Here is a 10709-nt window from a genome sequence, read left to right as displayed (position 1 = left end):
GGGGTGATTTCCCAGATGCCTCTCCTGATAGAAACAGGTACAGATACGGCTCCTGCCGCCTCCTCATAGCATCTGGTTGGAAGTTTCTCAGGAGTGGACACAAGGGTGCCCAGCACCGCACGGCCCACGAAGGCCTGATCCCTATCTCCTTTCTATGTACCCTGTGTCCTGGGCTCTGTCCCCTCCCTGTGTTCCCATCACCTGTGCTTCTCCTCAAGGAAACCCTTGCCTGGAAAAGGCAGTAAACTCGATGGTTCTCTAGTACACTATATCCCCAGGAATAATGGGGGTCTCAGGGCCAACCTCTCCTACCGCAGCCTCTCTTTTCCTCAGCTCAGGGAGGGAACACAGAATAAACCAAGAGTCTTTGATGTCTTAGTTACTTTTGTCCCTTACTGGTTGAATCTCACCGAGACATTATAAATCAGACGTCTTGTGTGGGGTGGGGGTCATTGTGAAGGTGAGGAATAATTTGCTGCCTCAGTGGCATCCTCCATAGACAACCCAATTGGCTGAGGGTCACCACAACTTGTAAAGTGATAATTCTGGTTCTAATTGTTCTTGATGCTCATTAGAGTGGGAAGGAGTTGTATGCTCCCTCACTAAATTGTGGTTCCTACTCCGGGCAGCACAGTGATGGAATGTTCTATGGCTGGCCTGCCGTATCAACACCAGCTACAGGGATATACTGGGCAGTTGAAGAATGGATAGCAAAACGGAGATCCTGGAGTTTAAAATTTATTAAATATTCATTAAGTTATATTTAAATGGCCATGAAAGGCATTGACAACACAGCTAGACATTTGTAAACTCTGTTGTAAACTCTGACCATTTCATCCTTTTAGAGAGGTCTATATGACTTGTGAAGGGCATGTACACAGGCTCAAGAAAGCTGTATTTCCACCCCTTTGGAAATTCTAGATGCTTCATCTCCACCTCTAGATCCAATATTGAAAATTTTCAGGAGAAGTCATGACTTTAGCCACTGGCATCAACAAGATAAAATAAGTCGTCACCTGCTCCATCTACCTGAACATGATGACAAACCCAGTGAACATTGGATGTGGTCACTGTTACTGCCAGTTGTGCACAAAGCACTGCCTCTGTGGGGCACAACACAGTCCAGGGAGATGGTAAACTTCTGTCCCCTGGGTTGGGCACCATTTCACATAGACAGCCACTAGGTCAACAAACACCTGGGAAGCCATATTGTGCAAGATTCTGCAGAAGGATCTGGAAATGAAGCAGAAGAAGATGCGCTTCCTGCAGGGACTCTGGAGTCCAGTAGAGACATAGACCAGCAAAATAACTGCTCTCAGTAAAATTTACTTTGAGAACACAAAGGCCAGTTTTGGAATCTATCTCCTCTCCAACCCCGCACTCTCTCAATTTACCTTATCAAAAATTCTAGTTCTGATACAAACCTTTTGCTTTTTCTTTCCAAAAGCAATATGAGTATGCATTCACAATGAAGAAAAAAATACAACTCTTAGTTTTAAAACTATGGAGGGAAAACCCACATACAGCCTCTAAGTCCTGGGTCTGAGAAGTAAAATGCTAAATTCCAACAATGGCTTAGGTGGTGAAAGAGGCTGGAGGCCAACAGTACATCTCAGGAGAGACACATAAACTTAACCTGTATGTGCAAAAGCACAGCGATGGGAGCTCTTGCCACCATGACCAGGCTACAGGGTATTTAAAGAAGACAGGCAGGTAGGGACATGGGAAAGTGTGCTGGGGCCCAGGACCTGAGTATCAGCTCCCAGTCCCCAACCTAGACCACAGAGTCACCTACCCTTGGGGCATTTTCATTTGAGGAATGATGGGTCAGTGACGTTGAAAAATATACCGAGGTATTCTTAAAGTAAAAGGAACATCAACCCACACATCATCTTCTGCCCACTCCCTGACAAAGTATAAGAACAAAAATTCACTGTTATTTTCACACATGTTGGAGTGCTGGTATTCTCCTTATATGTCTAGTGAAGCGTTAAACCGAATAGAGTTTACCCACTTGGGAGACAGCTACGACAAAACTGATTTAACTCCAAGAAAAATGTATGAATCAGAAAGTGTTCATGGCAAATGCAGATACCTCAATTGCAGGCAAGAGTTTGAATTCATTTATCTCAAACTGTGTTCTCTTCTAGAGTTTGGGTACAGGGACTGATTGGGATAAAACATAATGACTGTGTATTTTCAGTAGGCCACAATAGAGAGATGAAGCCCAAAGAAGAAACCTCTGTGTTACACCTTTTTTTATATATATATCCATGAGACTCTATCAGCAATCTCTTCCATCTTCTAACACTAATTGGGGTGTTACTAATAACTCAGTCAGGAATAGCAGAATTGGTGTGATTATCTGCCCAGAAATAACCTTGACTTGCCTTCACATTTTAAATTCATCATCCAGGTATGCAGTCTTCAGCCTTATGATGTCCCATTTACCACAGTGCAGGCAGGGTCTAGCTCTCAAACCCACACGTTCTGAACCTACCTCTGACAGCCATCCACAACCCCCCTTTGAAGCAGAGTTTCTCTAAAACTGTTGATTTGTTTTGCCCTTTTATCTCCTTCTGCCATCACCACCTACCCATCTTCTGCCTCTCACTGGCTCTGTTTTCTTTCAGATTTCTAACATTGATAACCATAAACACTAAGGCAGTCATCCTTCTTACACAATGAATTGGAAAACCTAAGCAAACACTCAAATACACTCAGATGCATCTTCTATAAGTTAGTGTTATGCTTACTTCAAGATATATAAACATTACCAAGATTGATTATGTAAAGGTACAGATTTCCAACAATGAATGTCATTATATTGTATACATTAAATGTATAAATAAAATTAATTAAAAAAGACATATAAACATTGAGTTCTGTGGTGTTTTAGGCAATCTAAATAAGTTCGATAAGCATGAATTTAACATGATCTTTATAATCATGTCACATTTTACAGTCAATTCTGCTTTTACCAGCTGTGTTAAGTGCCTGGGAATGTTGCTTGAGTCATTTCACTGTAATGTTTTTATATGTTCTGAACAAGGGGTAGAGGCATGGTCTTACAGAGCTTTGCAAGTAGACATCCAAGGCTCGGTCCTTTTATGACTATGGTCTGAACAGACACAACCTCAGTCAGATGGGTGGTATGATGAACTAGGATTGAAGCAGGATGGAACTTGCCAGAACACAAACTGGGTAAAAGCTCTTCCAAAAACCATCTTCTGGGAAAGAAATCCAAGAATCTACATTGCCAGGAGATGGCTGGGACCGGTTTCTCTGGTCATCCTAAGATCAGACTGTGGTAAAGCTTTCCATCCTGCTCCATTCTGGTCATGACCTTCTCAGTCAGCTTGCTGATCTTCTGTGACCTCAGACTGGGCACATCTGCAGTGCTGGTGGAGGAAGGAAACTTAGTCTGCCTTATTTACTTCCTGTGTGACCAGATACTGCTGCAATTCTAAGTTTCTTCAGTGTTGTGCTTTTTGAGGAGGCCTCTTCTGGAATTCCTGCTTTTGTAATCAGTCTTCTCCCCATTTCCCACAGTGGCTTCCAGACACTTCCCTCATTACTGTTTTGCCACAATGTCAGACATGACTTCCCCAAAAGACTCCTACCCACTTCAAAGAAAACCAATGCTGTCACCGACATGAAATCTGATTTAGTTTTCTGCTCTGTTGAAACACAGGACATGTGGTAGAAGTTTCATCCAACTACTGGGGAATGTTTTGTATTAACTAGAAGGCTGAAACATAAGAAGGTTACTAAGCTTTCTGCATTTCAAATGATGGTGTGTGAGTTGTCAGTAGTTCAGACTAGCTACCGTCTTTGTGAGTTAATTACATAATAACCACAAATACATCTCAAATCTGCAAATCATTTGGAGTCTAGCTGTGTCATATTTCATAACATTAAAATACCATGTGATACATTGTAATATAGAATTCTTGTCTCTTTGGACAATAGTCAGCAAAATATAAGAGAGAAATGCAATTGTTTTGGAAGTTTTAAAAATTTATCCTAACAAATCTAGTCAACATAGAGATCTGCTGATTAAATGCTGGTTCTATTAAAGTAGAAACAGGCATGATAGGGAGGAAAAAAAGCAGTGTTTAAATTGTTTTGTTTTTACACTTATTTATAAACAATCTTGGAGGAAATATTTTCTTTAAACATCTGACTATTTAAAATTATGGCTAATCTAAATCATATATAGTTTAGACTTTATAAATTAGAAAAGTCTGATAAAATCAATACAGTAACATGATGAAATCTTCATAAATACCTACAGTCTCAGAACATTTTAAGAAACTAAACTCAAAAATGAGAATCAAGACTTGCCATGTAAAGGTACATGATCCCAACAATGAATGTAACTGTACTGTATCCCTAAATGTACCAATAAACTCAATAAAAAAATAAATAAATAAATAAATAAATTAAAAAAAAAAAAAAAAAAAAAAAAAAAAAAAAAAAAAAAAAAAAAAAAAAAAAAAAGAAACTAAACTCAAAAGAAACCCTTATCCATGAATGAGCCAGGCTTAGTGGCACATCGAGAAGACTGAGGAAGGATGATAAGTTCCAGGCTGACCTGGAAAATTTACCAAGATTCTGTCACAAAATAAAAATACATAAATAAAAAGGACTGGAATATAGTTCAGTGTAGAGCACTTGCCTAACATGCATGAGGCCCTGGGTTCTATCCCCAGACAGCAAGATATTTAAGAATATCCTCTAGAAAAATAGGAGAATGACTTTGTAAATATAATCATTTCAATAAGTTTGAAGAATCATGCAGCATAAAAATTTTTATTATACCACAATAATCTAGTAAAACTGTTTAGTTAAAAAAGCAAGGTGTAAAACTGAATATAAAATATGACAAAATATGGAAAAGATTTATAAAATCGGTATTTATGTAGAAAAGTAAGTATAGTTCTTTGTCTTGTTTTGTTTTGCTTTTGGTACTGGGGATCGAACTCAGGTCCTTCTACCTGCGAAGCAGGCAGTGCAACCGTTGAGTTAACTCCCCGGCCCTTCTTTGTCTTGTTTTGAAAAATTTAAAGAATTTTTTGAATTTAAAATTTTTATTTATTTATCTATTTATTTATTTATTTATTTATTTTTGTACAAAGCATTGACTACAGTGCCATGCACAAGGTAGGCAAGCAGTCTACCCCTGAACTACACTACCACCATCCCTTTTTGTGTATTTGACTAGGGTGCTTCTCCACATTTGATTCTCCTGCCTGTCTCAGTCTCATGAGTATCTGGCATTGCAGCTGTTTGCCACCATGCCTGGATAATCCCTCAGTCTCTCTGCCCCCTCTCCCCTCACCTCCCCGTCTCTCCCCTCTTCTCTCTCTCTAGCAGCAGTGGACAATGTGGGTAGTAAAGGTTCCCAATTTGGGCCTCTTTGAGTATACTATCAGTCTGCTATCAGCCAGATACCTCCCTCTGTTGGACAAATCTGGGAACACATGAAACGTCCTCATTCATCATTTCTTTTACTTCCAGGGAAGGATTTCCCCTTGGCTCTCCATTCTCCGTCCTCTCCAAGCCCTACTACCTGAGAGTACCTTGAGTGCCTTATTTTCAGTTTAAAACTACAGTTTATGGTCTCTAACAAGGAAAGCTCCCTTTACCTTCAAACTGCACTTTGAGCTCTATTTTTTTCCCCCTTTCTTTCTTGTTCTATTTTTTAGATTAACATTCTCGGCCTACATCCTGGAGTAGATTAGGAGCCCTAGGTGCAGTTGGAAGGGGTCTGATTGATTAGTGGAGATACAGGCTAAGAGACAGTTGCAGGCTGGAGAAAGTTGGCTACAAACAGAAACTGAGCAGAAATTCAGAGAGGGGATAGGGATTTAGTGAATCAGTATATGTTGAAGCTGCACAAACTAAAGATAAGCTTCCACAGGCAGTTACGGTCTGTAGCTAAGTGGGTTCTCTCTTTTGAGTAGACAGTTTAGCAGTAATTCTGAAGGAAATATTGAAACTACAACTGGAGGATGATGGAGTTGCCTTACAGTTCCCCTAGTTAAACCCTGTATTTGGCAAGATGGGCCATAAGTCAAACTCTCAGAGGGATAAATGAATAGCACGCAGGACTTAAAAATCAAACATTTCTGGGAGAACAAACATGGTTTCTTCTTCAGGAATAAGTTGGCTGATGTCTTAGAAACATTCCTCATTGCCAGCACAAAATAGCAGACACCCACAACTTAAAGGAGAGGTTTATTTTGACTCACAGTTCCAAACCATGTTTGGCCGACTCCAAGGACATCTGCTGATACCATGGTAGCCAGAAGCAGAGAGAGAAGGGAGGAGCCAGAGAGGGAGATGCACCTTAGATCACATCCCCAGCGACCCAGTGGTATCAGGCCCCACTACCTAACAGCAAGTTGGCTACAGCATGATCCAACCCTCTTCCAAAAGTCCACCTGTGGGTACCATGAGGCTTTAAGCAGACATCTAGATGTAAACCAAAATAGCTGGTTTCCCTAGTTATACTGGGGGTCAGGGGCACATGGGTCCTAGCGAATCTAACACTGCAAGGATCTAACACTGAAAGGCTCTGCAAGGAAGCAGTAAGTTTCCAACTTTAGGATGCTTGACCTCAGTTGCTTTTAAGTCTGAATATTTAAGACAATGAGCTTAGGGTGCTGCCAAGACCTATATTTCAATCACATACATGTTCAGTGGAGAATTGTTTAGTATCTGTCCAGAGGATTTCCGGTACATTTGCAGCTCAAAGTGGCAGTTATGGGTCCAGCACTCTTGGTTACTTACTTGCAAGAAATAATAAAAGTTTCGTGCTGGTGTGGAAAAAATTTACTATAAAAGAAGGAACAAAATTTGAGTGACAATTGAAGATAGAATTAGGTCTGATAAGAGAATATACTCATGGTGAAAAGGCAGGACTTTTAAAAATAGATCTTTGTTCTGTCTCGTGTCCACTCCCTTTCCTCATTAGTATTCCAGTCTGTTTCCAGATTTCAATTTCTTGCTTCATGTTTTTTACCAGTCCGCAGACACAGTGGTACCTTGACTGTGAGCAAGCTTATCTTTCCTGCCTCTGTACCCACCGGCTTGAACACATCAGAAGATAAGCACCACATTTGGGATTTTTGATCAGTATAAATTCATGGGCCCAGGCCACCTGGATTTTCTACTTTGCCCACTAGTCCTATTGAGTTTCTAAGATTTGTTCTATTTCCACTTGGTTCATTCACCTAATATTGCTAAGCACCCACTTTGTGGGCTTCAGCATAGGTATTGACCCCATGGTGAAAAGCAGGCTCTGCTTTCATGGGACCAATATGCTATCTGACAACTGCTTCATACATTCTGCTTTCTAAGCTCTGAGCTCTTCCCAGCCCTTTACATCACTTTCAGGGATCACCTCATTTCCACATATCCCTTCATGGGAACTATAGAGGCCATCGGAGCTGAATTCTAATATCACAGAAAAATAAATGAACTGTTCACCATCCTTTACTCTTTTACTACTGTAAAATCAAAGAGTGCCATCTTAGGACGCCAAAAACAAGAAATTAAACCAACAGAGTATAGGAAGAGAATGTAATGAATGGAACACTTTATTTACAATGGTACAACAGAACTATATGGAACAGTAAGAAATATGAGGCAGCCTAAGATCATTAGAGGTGACCCTGTCTGACCATGAAGGTCTAGTTTCTTTGATCCTTTTCCGTGGTGCTTTGCTACCAACTATCCCCAAATAGGTGGCTCTGGCAGAGGACAGGGCTGGAAGGAGAGACTTCTCACTCACTTTCTGTTTATTTTTGTGTTTGCACCACAGCAAGGGTTCACCCTGGCAACAACAGTTGGCAGGAACAGTTTCAGCCACGTTGTATTCCACAGACATACCAGTACCAGTGGCCCAGCATCCACAGCCGACAATCAGCTCTCAAAAAGACAAATTAGTATTCATTCCATATATAGTCAGATAAAACTAAGAACCCCTTAATTTGTAGTGTTTGCCCATTTCTTTGCACCATTACTCCCACCATAGTAGATGGACTACTAGTGTGATTAGCATGGAGTTGGGAAGAAATGCACAGTAGCTCACCATGGAGATGTGAGGTGTGAGCAACAACCATAGTAGTGAAATATTAGGAATGCTGGGTATTTATTAATTTAAAATATGTATGTTATTTGTAAGTTTATATGACTTGATTTTAAACACTTGCTGAGCTTAACAATTCAACTGGTTCACAAAATGTGTGATTTATCAGCTCAGCTGGCTTTCAAGCCACTGTGAACCAGCTCCTACAAACAGCTCTGTGTCCCAGGAACCATGGGCTTCTTTATCATTTAACACAGACAATACATTTCTGTACTGTAAAGTGAAGATAGTATTATTATATCTCAGGTTGCAACCAGGAAAACTAAATCCCTGGGACATTAAGCAATTAAAAGTCAAAGTCCGGGAAGTGATAGATCTTTCCACCTCCAAGACCTGGGCAATTTCTGGGCAAGACCTGTATCTTAACATTGGATAGTAGGTACTCCTGGGCTCTGACTTCTATCACTACCATCCTTTTGGTATTTGGTTTTGTAACTTGGCTCTCTCCTACAGGGGATGCCTAGATCAGCCAGGATGAAGGACAATGCTATAGTTTAAAAGTAGCCCCCAAATTTCATGTGTTAGAAATTTTGCAAAGTGTTGAGAGGAGGGCCTTGAATGGATGATTACAATATAAAGACTTTTACCCTAATGGATGAGTTAATGTTATCATGGCAATGAGTTTGTTATCAAGAGAATTGATTTGGAATCAAAGTGAATCAATCCCTTCTGCTCTGTTGCCCTTCTCTGCTATCTCTGCCATGGGATGACACAGTAAGGTCTACACCAGATGCCAGTGCTGTGTTCTTGGGCAACCTCCAGAACTGAGAGATAAATTTCTGTTGTTTATTAATTACCTAGTCTCAGGTATTCTGTTCTAGTTCCACACACAAACTAAGACAAACAGTGTGAAGCCAGTTATCTTCCCAAGCCCTAATACTAGACAAACTAGTTTCTAGTTTCAGGGGAGGATAAAACATTGTATTTACTTTGGTAGACCTTTTAAAAATAATGACATATAGGGTAGATATTGCTGAGGACCAAGCATAGAAACATGAATAGCGTTCCCCTTTGGTTCTTTCTAAAGAACAGAGGGCCCTCTGCGGCTGACCTGCTAGGTGATCTGCCCCTCTCCAGGTAGGTACCACTGTCAATGCTGAGATCCTTCCCTTGGCTTCTCCTTCTATCTTCCACCCTGAGGCTTCTCTGTCCATGATAGTTCCTAAACAACCTTGATATTGGCTTTACTACTTAGAAATCTAGAAGACAGCCTTGGAGCTCTATAATTTTGGACTTGTATTTCATGTTTGTTTGAGCTCAGTGTGTCCACAATTGCACAAAGTAAAGATCATATAAGTAACTACTTGGAGTCTAAATGTACTGCTAAAGGGATTCTCTTGTCACACAGCACTATTTTAGCTTATTCCCTTGAAAAGAATACTACAGAGGAACTTGGGGGTAAGAAATAAAAAGAACCAAAGGAACAATAAATAGTACTGTATGTGGTGAGTGGCTGTACGTATGCTTCAGTTAGCGCTTTGTTTGTTCTTTGTAGTTGGGAACTAAATACAGGGCATTATAATGAGCTACATTCCCAGTCCTTTTAAAAAAAAAATTTTGAGACAGGATCTTGCTAAATTGCCCAGGCTGGCCTCAAATTTTTGACACCACCCTCCATTTCAGCCTCCCTATACCTAGGATTACAAGCGCATACCACCACACCCAACTCAGCATTGTTTCCTGTTAGTATCTTTTAAGTGATTCCTAAAGGTAGGAATTCTGGCTAAATGGCTCAATAGATTAGGTCATCTTACCAGTTATTGCCAAATTCCTTTTCATAGGGATGCTACCAGCTGATAGTAACAGACAGTGTCTGTTCCCCATAGCATGTCACAGAGAAAGTCGCAATTTGGAGATTTTTGTACAAGTTGGGATTTTTTTTCTCAAGTTGAAGCTTTAGAAATCATGTTCCAACTTAATTTTAATCTGTATTTCTCCTATTATGAACAAGACTGAGGCCATATTTAATTTCACTTTGTGTGTACTGTCCTTTCTTTTGCCCATTTTCTAAGTTTTTTTGTATTTTCTCAGTAGTATATAGGTATCTATATATTATAGTATTAGCTTCTATCTATGATTTAGTTTCAAACTTTTTCTCAGTTTAACAGTTGTCTTTTGGTGCTTTTGCCATAAATATATTATTAATATTTTCTGTTGGTATGTCTGGATTTTCAATTAGAAATTAAGCAGAAAAACTAAATAACAAGGAATAGAAGTATGGCTGAAATACTCCATATGTTGAAGGTATCACTAGTTTCCAAATGATCCATAAATTCATTACAATCATAATCATTCCTAACAAGATTATAGAAATTGACAAACGGGGTCTGTATTTAATATGCAAATATAAAGAACCAAGAATTGTCTGGGATTTCTTTTTTTTTTTCTTTCTTTTTATTGAGTTTATTGGTACATTTTAGGTATAAGGTACACTTATTCATTATTGGGATCTTGTACCTTTACATGACAGGTCTTGGTTCTCATTTCTTCCCCTTGTCCCTGCCCTCCCTTCACCCCCTCCTCCCCTCCCCATAGTCTGGGAATTCTTGAA

Source organism: Fukomys damarensis, unplaced genomic scaffold, assembly GCF_012274545.1.
Source record: "Fukomys damarensis isolate Sample0158 unplaced genomic scaffold, DMR_v1.0_HiC HiC_scaffold_10, whole genome shotgun sequence".
NCBI lineage: Eukaryota > Metazoa > Chordata > Mammalia > Rodentia > Bathyergidae > Fukomys > Fukomys damarensis.
The sequence above is the reverse complement of the archived record's forward strand: the minus strand, read 5'-3'. Positions refer to the sequence as shown.